We start from the raw sequence: 13,183 nt of genomic DNA, 5'->3' as shown, positions 1-13,183 counted from the left end.
GCACTGCTCATCACTAAGTGAACACCAAATCTGCAGTGAAGCATGGAGGTGGCAGCATTATGCTCTGAGGCTGTATTTCCGCTGATGTAACTGGGGTTTTAGTCAAGGTGGAGGGAATTATGAACAATTCCAAATACCGGGCAATTTTAGCACAAAACCTTCAGGTAGTCACTAAGAAGCTGAAAATGAAGAGGAATTTCACCTTTCAGCATGACAATGGCCCAAAGCATACCTCCAAATCAACAAGAGAATGGTTTTGCCCAAAGAAAAGAATTCACTGAGGCAGAGGAAACCAAAAGTTCATAAAGCCCATTCACAGATAAGTGCACTAAAATCATAATTTTTATTAACATATTGTTAGAATCGTTGCGCAAAAAGACGACAAAAAACAAACAAAGGGAAAATTAATCTAGGTTATATTGGAGGTACCCTCAAATAGGTAGCAGGGATCTCTTGTATATAACTAATATACAATATTTGTATCTCGATCAAAAAAAGAGTAATACAGGTCTATCCAAAACAGGTGACCCTACTACAGGTGTCTGTTGTCCATCCTACACCTTATTGAAGGTAAGGCCATACATAAAAAGGTATTGAGTGCAGCACCCCCAAAGTACAGGACTAGACCAAACAGCGATACCCACAGACTAAAAGGGAGTGATACCCGATGGGATAATGCCCGTTTGTGGATATAGCTTAAATATGCTGACCTGCAGATATTTGATTTCAAATGCATAGGACCACTATCACCCAATGCATCTCTGCATTTAATCAGTTCTGTCACACTAATTGTTGATTTATGCTTGGTTCAATGCATTTCCGTTGGACCATACAACTTCTTCAGGAACAGGGTGGTCACTTAATCTATATAGGTGAAAGGACAAAGAATTGTTCTAGTCCTTCCTACTTAGACCCCCCCACCCCACCCACCCCCAGTTATTCAAGCATCGGGGAGGTTTGTTAGATGAACAACATCATCAGCACTGATGCTATAATAATTTTAGAATTTCTGTTATTTAGGATTAATGCCCACAAAATTGAACAGGCATGAGAGTAACCTATGTACAGTCCACCCATTCCAGCAGAGCTGACAAAGAAAGAATACGGCATATTAGCAGCTGGATTATAATAACAGAGACTGGGTATCACTGCAATATAGCCAGGACAGAACCCCACAAGTGGGAAACACTCAAGGGCTGCTGAGTAGAATTAGTAGCTAGAAACAACTGGTATCTCTGAGTGCTATTCATCCAATTGTGGATTCTAAGCTGTCTTTTCCTAAGTGTTGGCTGGTTAATAAACCCTGTGACGTCTGTGGGTCATTCCCCTACTCTGGCTTCACTATGAGTACAGACAATCCCCCCACCCTGCTCATAACCCAAAAATAAAAATAAATAAGAGAAAAATAAATAAATAGAAAGCGTAGCCTCCAGCCCTGATGGTGGAGTGGTGGCCCTGTCATCAGGGCTGGTGGCAACGCTTTCTATTTATTTATTTTTCTCTTATTTATTTTTGGTTATGAGCAGGGTGGGGGATTGTCTATACTCATAGTGAAGCCAGAGTAGGGGATTCTGCAACAATCTGTAACAATGAAGATACCTGTGTCTAACATGTTTAAATATTGGGCGCTTATTCAGAAATTTTTTTCTCCATCTCTCTTCATATTTACATATCTTTATCTTCCTCTCTTCATCTCAGCTTTCTCACTTATCTTTCCACTACTCACTGTCACAGCTGACTCTCCTTTACTCACCATTTCTCTGATTATTCTTCTGTTTCTCTGCTTTCTCTCTTTCTTCTCCTGCTTTGCTCTTGTTTCTCTCCTTCTCTCCTGCTTCTCCATTTCCTTTTCCTCATCTTTGGCTTCTCTCTGGTTACTCTCTGGCCTCTCCCTAATTCTCCTGCTTCTGCCTGGCTTACTGTGCTGCACGTGTTGTGTCCGGCTATTTATCGCCTCTGTTACCTAAGCAGTCTGTCTACAGCCAATCGCAACCTATTTGGTTGCCAGGCTACCTGCATTATCTGAGTCTCTAGACATTTTTTCTATCATGTGCAGCTGGATAAAAATGACCTAACTGGTTACTAGGTTACCTGCATCAGCTGCTCAAAATGACTCAGATTAAACCCTTAGAGCCGGTTATTATATTACTGGTACCCACAGCTAAACAGCGCTATGTAGTGCCCTTTTTCAGGACAGTTCATCACCATCTACTGATCCTAGAGAGCAGACTGAGATCTCTCCACACTCCATAAAGGGAGCGGGGATATCGCAGCCTAGTGAAGCCTGTAGTACAGGGCCACACATCTGTGATCACAACCACAAGAAAAACCCACCTAAGCCTCTCTCCACCACCTGGGATGGTACAGCACTGCTTGGGAAACACAATTCCTGCCTGGCCACAGCTGACTGCGGGCCACGATAAGTCTGTGATTCACTACTGCACCTTCCACACCTGCCTGCCGGCAGCAGCCAGGTTCCTAGTGCCACCTTCCAAAGCCCAGTAAGACACTTACCCAGCTGCTGGGGACCCTGTATCCTGTTTGGCCCTCCCTGCTCACATGCATAATAACCCTCCAAGTGCCTGCATAAAAGATAGCACACAGAATCCAGAGTCCATAGAGACCTCAATCTTCTTCTGCGGGGATGCCATCCTGGGAATGGGAGGGTGAGTTGACACAGCACTTCAGTCCCTCAATACACCTGCAGAGGAATTGACTGCTAGGAGGGAGAAGACAGGAGGAAATGGTTGAAGGAGACACTTATAAAGCTTGGAATACAGGGAGAGATTACCTTGCTGAATCCTATATTCAGGCGCTTGCTCAAAATGCGGAGAGGTGTAATTTTTTGTGAAGAAACCTTTTTTTACAGTATCTAGGCCTGTCATCCTGTACAAGAGGTCTATACAGAGACACTAACTTAACACCACTACAATAAGGCTCATTAATCTGGCCTGCAGATTCCATGTGTTGCCTACATGGCCTAAACTGATGTGCCCACACTGAGAAATCATAACAGAGTTCATAAAGAGTCCTGAAGCAGATGCAAAGCCCATGCTAACATTCTTTCTATATCTAAAATCCTCACAATACTATTCCTTAAAAGGACACTGCAAGAAAGTAATTATGCTTAACTAACAATTACGTAGGCACCACCGAGACTGGCAAATTTTACTATACAGACCAAACTCAAGATGGTTAAAACTGGCAGAGAGAAGAGCAGATACAAGCAGGTATACCAAAACTTAGTAAAAACCAAATAGAAATTGACAAATACTTAAAGAGAATACACCATTCTCCTGCTGCACAAAAAACTAAAACAACATGCCAGACTAAAGGCCCTTTTAGACACAACGATTTTCACTGAAAAATCGCTCAAAGCCATCATTTGAGCAATAATCATTGTGTCTAACTGCACTGACTTTGTACAGTTTTCGTTAAGGAATCGCTGATCTTTCAGCATGCTGAAAGATCAGCAATCAGTTATCAGGAATTCACAGCGGGATTCAGCTGATACTATTGCTGTATCCCACTCCCTGAAGACAGGCGGGTCTGTATTCTTCATCCCCCGCTTGCAGCAATCGGCTATATAACAGTCGGGCGCTCCGAGCAGAGAACAGCTGAATGCAGAAGACAAGTGGCCCCGCTTGTCTTCTCCATCCCCCACTAAGAGCGCTCGGCTGTATAACACCCGGGCACTCCGTGCAGAGAACAGCTGGATGCAGAAAACAAGCGGCCCCACTTGTCTTCTGCAACCCTCGCTCAGAGCACACTGTAAAAGCACACAATGATTATCGCTCAAAAGACACTCAAAAGACTTCTAGAGCGATAATCGTTATGTCTAAACCAGGCTTTAGATTTGGTCGAATCGCATAAGGAATGCACATCTGTCAACTCTGACCAAGATGAAGATCAAGATAGGGACTAGAGATGATCGAACGTACTCGTCTGAGCTTGATATTCGTTCGAGTATTAGCGTGTTCGAGATGTTCGAGTTACTTTCACTTTCATCTCTGAGACGTTAGCGCGCTTTTCTGGCCAATAGAAAGACAGGGAAGGCATTACAACTTCCCCCTGCGACGTTCAAGCCCTATACCACCCCCCTGCAGTGAGTGGCTGGCGAGATCAGGTGTCACCCGAGTATATAAATCGCCACAGATGCATTCTGACAGAGATCAGGGACAGTGCTGCTGGTGCCGGAGCTGCTATAGGGAGAGCGTTAGGAGTTGTTTTAGGCTTGAAGAACCCCAACGGTCCTTCTTAGGGCCACAACTAACCGTGTGCAGTAGTGTGGAGGCTGCTTTTTGCAGTGTTGCACTTTTTTTTTTTTTGTATATCGGCCGTGCAGAGCATTGCGTCCTGCAGTAATTTTACATTGTCCAGGGCCAGTAGTGGTGAGGCAGGGACAGAAGACATATTTAGTGTATATAGGCAGTGGGCCTTTCCAAAAACATTTGGGAAAAAAAATCTATTTGGGCTGCCTGTGACCGTCCTCAGTATACTGGGTCTCTGCTGGGGGTAGTTGTCCTAATTCATACACAGCCAGCTAAGTGTTACAGCAGGCTTGCGCAAAATTCTTTCCTGCCTCTGTGTTGCCTCTTACATCACCGCTGTATTCCTATCCACAAGTGTACTGGGTCTCTGCTGGGGGTAGTTGTCCTAATTCATACGCAGCCAGCTAAGTGTTACAGCAGGCTTGCGCAAAATTCTTTCCTGCCTCTGCTGTGCGTTCCGTAAGCGAAGTCAGCCTCCAACCACAGGCCAATAAGCGGCACATTTAATTACAGTGTTCTGTTTCTGCACTACTGGTAATACAGCATGCTGAGGGGTAGGGGTAGGCCTAGAGGACGTGGACGCGGGCGAGGACGCGGAGGCCCAAGTCAGGGTGTGGGCACAGGCCGAGCCAGTGCGGTGGCCAGGGGTAGAGGCAGGGCCAGACCGAATAATCCACCAACTGTTTCCCAAAGCGCCATGCCACCCTGCAGAGGCCAAGGTGCTCTAAGGTGTGGCAGTTTTTCACAGAGACGCCTGACGACCGACGAACAGTGGTGTGCAACCTTTGTCGCGCCAAGATCAGCTGGGGAGCCACCACCACCAGCATGCGCAGGCATATGATGGCCAAGCACCCCACAAGGTGGGACGAAGGCCGTTCACCACCTCCGGTTTGCACCACTGCCTCTCCCCCTGTTCCCCAACCTGCCACTGAGATCCAACCCCCCTCTGAGGACACAGGCACGAGTGCCTACCGACCTGCACCCACACCCTCACCTCCGCTGTCCTCGGCCCCATCCAGCAATGTCTCTTAGCGCAGCGTCCAGACGTCGCTAGCGCATCTGTTTGAGCGCAAGCGCAAGTACGTCGCCACGCACCCGCACGCTCAAGCGTTAAACGTGCACATAGCCAAATTGATCAGCCTGGAGATGCTGCCGTATAGGCTTGTGGAAACGGAGGCTTTCAAAAGCATGATGGCGGCGGCGGCCCCGCGCTACTCTGTTCCCAGTCGCCACTACTTTTCCCGATGTGCCGTCCCAGCCCTGCACGACCACGTCTCCCGCAACATTGTACGCGCCCTCACCAACGCGGTTACTGCCAAGGTCCACTTAACAACGGACACGTGGACAAGCACAGGTGGGCAGGGCCACTATATCTCCCTGACGGCACATTGGGTGAATTTAGTGGAGGCTGCGACAGAGTCAGAGCCTGGGACCGCTCACGTCCTACCCACCCCCAGAATTGCGGGCCCCAGCTCGGTGCTGGTATCTGCGGCGGTGTATGCTTCCTCCACTAAACCACCCTCCTCCTCCAACGCAACCTCTGTCTCGCAATCAAGATGAGTCAGCAGCAGTAGCACGTCGCCAGCAGTCGGTGTCGCGCGGTGTGGCAGCACAGCGGTGGGCAAGCGTCAGCAGGCCGTGCTGAAACTACTCAGCTTAGGAGATAAGAGGCACACGGCCCACGAACTGCTGCAGGGTCTGACAGAGCAGACCGACCGCTGGCTTTCGCCGCTGATCCTCCAACCGGGTATGGTCGTGTGTGACAACGGCCGTAACCTGGTGGTGGCTCGGCAGCTCGGCAGCCTCACGCACGTGCCATGCCTGGCCCATGTCTTTAATTTGGTGGTTCAGCGCTTTCTGAAAAGCTACCCACACTTGTCATACCTGCTCTGAAAGGTGCGCCGGGGCAGCGCACATTTCCGCAAGTCCAAGACGGACGCTGCCACCCTGCGGACCCTGCAACATCGGTTTAATCTGCCAGAGCACCGACTGCTGTGCGACGTGCCCACACGGTGGAACTCTACGCTCCACATGTTGGCCAGACTCTATGAGCAGCGTAGAGCTATAGTGGAATACCAACTCCAACATGGGCGGCGTAGTGGGAGTCAGCCTCCTCAATTCTTTACAGAAGAGTGGGCCTGGTTGGGAGCCATCTGCCAGGTCCTTCGAAACTTTGAGGAGTCTACCCAGATGGTGAGCGGGGATGCTGCAATCATTAGTGTCACCATTCCTCTGCTATGCCTCTTGAGAAGTTCCCTGCAAAGCATAAAGGCAGATGCTTTGCGCTTGGAAACGGAGGCGGGGGAAGACAGTATGTCGCTGGATAGTCAGAGCACCCTCATGTCTATATCTCAGCGCGTTGAGGAGGAGGGGGAGGAGCATGAGGAAGAGGGGGAAGAGACAGCTTGGCCCACTGCTGAGGGTACCCATGCTGCTTGCCTGTCATCCTTTCAGCGTGTATGGCCTGAGGAGGAGGAGAATCCTGAAAGTGATCTTCCTAGTGAGGACAGCCATGTGTTGCGTACAGGTACCCTGGCACACATGGCTGACTTCATGCTAGGATGCCTTTCTCGAGACCCTCGCGTTACACGCATTCTGGCCACTACGGATTACTGGGTGTACACACTGCTCGACCCACGGTATAAGGAGAACCTTTCCACTCTCAGACCCGAAGAGGAAAAGGGTTTGAGAGTGATGCTATACCACAGGACCCTGGCGGACAAACTGATGGTAACATTCCCATCCGACAGCGCTAGTGGCAGAAGGTGCAGTTCCGAGGGCCAGGTAGCAGGGGAGGCGCAGAGATCAGGCAGCATGTACAGCGCAGGCAGGGGAACATTCTCCAAGGCCTTTGCCAGCTTTATGGCTCCCCAGCAAGACTGTGTCACCGCTCCCCAGTCAAGGCTGAGTTGGCGGGAGCACTGTAAAAGGATGGTGAGGGAGTACGTAGCCGATCGCACGACCGTCCTCGGTGACGCCTCTGCCCCCTACAACTACTGGGTGTCGAAGCTGGACACGTGGCCTGAACTCGCGCTGTATGCCCTGGAGGTGCTTGCTTGTCCTGTGGCTAGCGTCTTGTCAGAGAGGGTGTTTAGTGCGGCTGGGGGAATCATCACGGATTAGCGTACCCGCCTGTCAACCGACAGTGCCGACAGGCTTACACTCATCAAGATGAACAAAGCCTGGATTTCCCCAGACTTCTCTTCTCCACCAGCGGACAGCAGCGATACCTAAGCAATACGTAGGCTGCACCCGCGGATGGAAGCATCGTTCTCTATCACCATCAAAAACGGGGACCTTTTTGCTTCATCAATCTGTGTATTCTATTCATCCTCCTCCTCCTGCTCCTCCTCCTGAAACCTCACGTAGTCACGCCGAACGGGCAATTTTTCTTAGGCCCACAAGGCTCAGTCATATAATTTTTGTAAACAATTTTTATACATTTCAATGCTCATTAAAGTGTTGAACTTTCACCTGAACCAATTTTTATTTTAACTGGGCTGCCTCCAGGCCTAGTTACCAATTAAGCCACATTAACCAAAGGGGTTAATGGGTTTCACCTGCCCTCTTGGTTGAGCATGGGCAATTTTTCTGAGGTACATTAGTACTGTTGGTACACCAATTTTTTGGGGCCCTCGCCTACAGTGTAATCCAATTAATTTTTTGCCCACCTGCATTAAAGCTGACGTTACATCAGCTGTGATGGGCAATGCAATGGGATATATTTATGTACCGCCGGTGGCTTCCTGGCACCCACCCATGCTGTCGGTCCACAGGGAGTTGTAACTGCATGTGTCCACTTCTAAAGAACCCCAGTCTGACTGGGGCATGCAGTGTGGGCCGAAGCCCACCTGCATTTAATCGGATGTTACCTCAGCTGTGATGGGCACTGCAATGGGATACATTTATGAACAGCCGGTGGGTTCCAGGGAGCCACCCATGCTGTGGGTGCACACGGAATTCCCATTGCGGAGTTGTACCTGCCTGTGACTATTTATAAAAAACTGCGGTCTGACTGGGGCATGCAGACACCTGGACAGAATGAATAGTGTGTGGCACATAGGTTCCCCATTGCTATGCCCACGTGTGCAGCTCCTGATGGCGATGGCACAGGATTATATTTCTCATTGCTTCTGTACAGCATTGTGGGCTGTCGCCCCGCCCCTTTTAAAGAGCGTCGCTGCCTAGCCGTGCCAACCCTCTGCAGTGTGTGCCTGCGGTTCCTCCTCATGGCAGACGCACTTATAAATAGACATGAGGGTGCTGTGGCATGAGTGCAGCTGAAGGCTGCGCAGGGACACTTTGGTGTGCGCTGTGGACACTGGGTCGTGCGGGGGGGTTGGTCAGCATGTAACCCAGGAGAAGTGGCAGCGGAGTGTCATGCAGGCAGTGATTGTGCTTTGTTGGAGGTAGTGTGGTGCTTAGCTAAGGTATGCATTGCTAATGAGGGCTTTTCAGAAGTAAAAGTTGTTGGAAGGGGGGGGGCACTCTTGCCGCTATTTTGGCTTAATAGTGGGACCTGGGAACTTGAGATGCATCCCAACATGTAGCCCCTCGCCTGCCCTATCCGTTGCTGTGTCATTCCCATCACTTTCTTGAATTGCCCAGATTTTCACAAATGAAAACCTTAGCGAGCATCGGCGATATACAAAAATGCTTGGGTCGCCCATTGACTTCAATGGGGTTCGTTACTCGAAACGAACCCTCGAGCATCGCGATAATTTCGTCCCGAGTAACGAGCACCCGAGCATTTTGGTGCTCGCTTTTCTCTAATAGGGACCCAATTTCTCAATCCTTCATCAAGAAAGTTCTGTCCCAATCTCTCTCCACAGTATTTAAGGAATTTGCTGATATCAAATCAGATGTTAAGCACATAGGCCGCAGTGTTGATAAACTACAAAACTCCCAACAGGAGATAGTTCAACATAGTGAAGCAACACAAAAGAACTTACTAGCCCAACAAGATAACCTAAATCAAGCCCTCTTACTCATGGAGGATCAGGAGAATAGGAGTAGGAGAAATAATATCAAAATTAGAGGTCTCACGGATTCTACAGTGACTGAAGTTCTTAAGTCCGCGACCGTATAAGTATTCCAATCCCTGCTAGGAGAGGAAAGAGCGGAAAATATCATCATCAAAAGTATACATAGAGCCCTCCGTCCTTAGCCTGTTCCCTCAGCCCCTCCATAAGATGTCATATGTAGATTATGTAGTTATGTGCATACTGCAGTTATCCTTCAGAAAGCATGCAAAGCCCAAGGAATCCTATTTGAAAACAACAAAATCCTGCTCTTCCAAGACATAACACCAAGCATATTAGCTAAAAGGCACATTCTGAAGCCTCTTACAGATGCCATGAGGGAAAGGAGACTGCCAGTAAGATGGTTATTCCCATTTGGTCTTGCTATATTTAAAGAGGGACAATAAATCACCATTACATCCCCAGAGGACCTGAAAAGTGCCTGGAAAAAGATGGATATTTCCCCAATTGACATTCCTTCTTGGCTGCCAGTTCAGATTCATCACCAGATACCTCAGTTCACAAAACCAGATGACTGGAAACTCCGCTCTGAGCTTAAGTCATTTAAAAGCATTCAACCCATCAACAACTAACTTAATGTTTACACATTCCTTTTTGGTGGATAAGCCATCTCATTAGGCTGATGTGACACTGTTTTCTTCCCTGTTTCCCTTCCTTTCTCTCCCCATTATTTAGGTAGAGAAAGTTGGCTTGCATTCCTGGAGGAGACCCTTTTGAAGAAGAAATAACGGTGAACAGTGTCATTAGAGGATGCCAGAGACTGTGAGTTGGAGCCTGTTCCCTGCATAGACACTATGAATTTGGGGAGAGGCAGGGTATTAGTCTGGACCATATAATTGCCTGCCCTCCTGCTGGTTTGGGGCCCCTAGTACTGCTAGGGTGTTCTGCTTTTGCCAGGGTATACTGGAGGGCAGGGCCCCTGACCGGTGGGATAAAATTGTTTAATAGTCTTGGCCTATATAGATTATGTCAGTTCCTGATGAAGATGCGTGCTTATGAAGTATTACACTTTGGTCTTTGTTTATAATTTTTGACAATTGGCTTACCACAAAGTTTATAACAGATACAAACTTTTGTATTATACAAAGTCTTGGTGGTCTACTCAAAACTCATGGAGTACATCCAACTTTCCCCAAACACACAAGCGGGAGCTGATGCCTAAGACAAACCTTTATTTTGTGTGGCCTACTTCAGACACCAAAAGATTCCATATGCTGGCTCACCTTCCACTTGGGTATCTTAAAGATGTTCATCTCACAACAATATATAGCGAGACCTGTAAATTGCTTTTTTCTGGTCAATGAGTTAGATAGTCAACTATCAGTAGCATCACAAGTACAAAATTGAACAAATGGCAGATTTAAAATATGTATACCGTATACAAAGATATACATCCTTCAATATAAGAGGGATGAATACTCCACTGAAAAGAAGTCAAATATTCTTCCTTCTAAAAAACCTAAATCAGAAGTGGTGTTCCTACAGAAGACTCACTTAAGACCCAACCATATACCCAAACTCCTCTCCTATATGTACAATCAATGGTTCCATAGCACATACTCCTCAGCTTCAAGAGGAGTATCTATTGCAATAGGGAAACTATCCCATTCATCCCAATACTTCAGAAAGCAGATCCTAGCAGCAGATACATTTTCCTCAAAGGCGCAATCGCTAACAGCAGAGTTTCTCTCGCCAACCTTTATGCCCCAAATCAAAATCAGATCCTGTGGCTAATTCGCACTCTTATGAGTTTCTCAGATTTCGCTGAGGTATTGGTAGTGGTGGGTGGCAATCTTAATTTAGTAATGGACCCTTCCAAGGACACTACATCAACTGCACCTTTGGTTCCATGTAGGCAGATCTGCAGATTAAAGGACGTTCCGTCTGAGCTGAATCTTCAGGATGCATTGAAGTTATTACACCCCAAGGATAGGGAGTACACATACTTCTCCCACATACATACAACATGTCACAGAATTGATTACCTTCTAGTATCTGGTAAATACATCTAATATGTCAATGCTTCAGAAATTGGCCCAATCACAATTTCAGATAATGTGTCAATCTCAGTCTCAGTCCCCATGCACAACCTCCCTGATCTTTAATAAGTGATAAAAAGTATTGCTCTGTGTTTTCAGGTAAATTAGCAGAATTTTTTGAGATATACAACACTCCAGACATCTCTACTCCAATCTTTTGGGAAACACACAGGGCTTTTATCAGGTGGAGAATTGATAGCTTTAGGTTGAGGGTTAAGAAACAAAGGGAGAGGGAGGTTGATTCCCTGCTGGCACAGATCTCTAGCCTAGAACAAATTCATAAACACTCGTTAAATAATGATACCCTTTAGGAATTGAAGAGTCTTAGAGATAAGCTTAAAAATATTCTTAACATAAAAACAGTAAAGACTCTCTTTTCCTCCAAACATAAAATATATATTTATGGCGACAAAGACTCAAAAACCATGTCAGACCTCATTAAGAGGCAAAAAGAAAAAGCGTTCATCTCCCTACTAAACGTAGATCTTAAAGTTTGGGCAAAACGTCTAGCCCAAAGCATATCACCTTTACTTATTAAACTAATTTACCCAGAGCAGTTGTGATTTGTGACAGGCAGAGAAGAGAATCTCAACACATCTCGCATTATTAATGCTATGCATTATGCTAAATATAACAAAATACCACTGGTCCTAGTAGAAATGGATGCCGAAAAGGCCTTCGATAGAGCAAATTGGGATTTTATAAAAAAAACTCACTGTTAAAGCTCGGCTTCCCTATCCAATTTTTAACAGCCATACTCGCTCTGTATTCAAGTCCCTCTGCTAGACTTCATATAAATGGAACTCTTTCAGATCACTTCCCTATCACAAACGGGACTAGAAAAGGCTGTCCACTCTCTCACATTCTTTTTATCCTGGTCATTGAAATACTGTGAATTAGACAACATCCCAATATACTGGGACTGAAAATTGTGAATCTCACACATACTACATCTGCATTTGCAGAAGACCTTCTGGTACTCACTACAAATGCAAAAAAGGCCTTCCCTGAAATCCTAGAGATCGTTGAACAATTTGGCAAAATCTCAAACTTCAAAATTAACGGTGAGAATTCAGAAGCATTAGGCCTCATGTCCACGAGCACACGGGGATTCCAAGTGCAGAATCCAGCAGCAGATTCCACCTGTGCCCGCAGCCATGGGCATTTTCCCACCTGTCTATATGCAGTGCGGGTCTTCTCTGTCCCGGCCAGATCTTCTTTTGTCTGCACTGCGGAGTGTGCGGGCATGTCAGTTGGCGTGTCGTGCGTATGCACAGTGCATTTCTTTTTTTTTTCAAATCTCCTGCTTTATCGTAGATAAGTGGCATGTCCGCAGTGTCAACTGCAGGTGTGCCGCGGATCAGACAGCCTACTTTGACATTTTTAAATCTAATCTTTCACAAAGAGCCACATGCTAGAGATGTGATTTAGATATGGAAAACCTGCTACATATTTGCTGGCAACTATGAATCATAGTTCACAGAACTACTTGTGAAAAAAGTGCCAATACAAATATTTGGCAGCATGCCATAGAAACATGAGCCATACCATAGGGTTTGATATTATTTCCTGACAGAATGGGTATGGAGTAGGATGTATGTTGTATATTTAAAACATACAGAATGGGTGTGTAGGGAGATGTATACATACAACATGCATCCCCATGCACACCCATTCTGTCAGGGCATAATGTCAAACTTTATGATTTGGCTCATGATCCTATTGCATGTTGCCAAATTTATATAAATATAGGAGGCACCCTTTATGTCTATAGGGAAGAAGGCTTCTACATTAACATAAAGGGAGTTTTTTTTACTGTAAGACCAGTGAG

This window comes from Eleutherodactylus coqui, chromosome 9, assembly GCF_035609145.1.
Source record: "Eleutherodactylus coqui strain aEleCoq1 chromosome 9, aEleCoq1.hap1, whole genome shotgun sequence".
Classification (NCBI taxonomy): domain Eukaryota; kingdom Metazoa; phylum Chordata; class Amphibia; order Anura; family Eleutherodactylidae; genus Eleutherodactylus; species Eleutherodactylus coqui.
Note: the sequence above shows the minus strand (reverse complement) of the source record.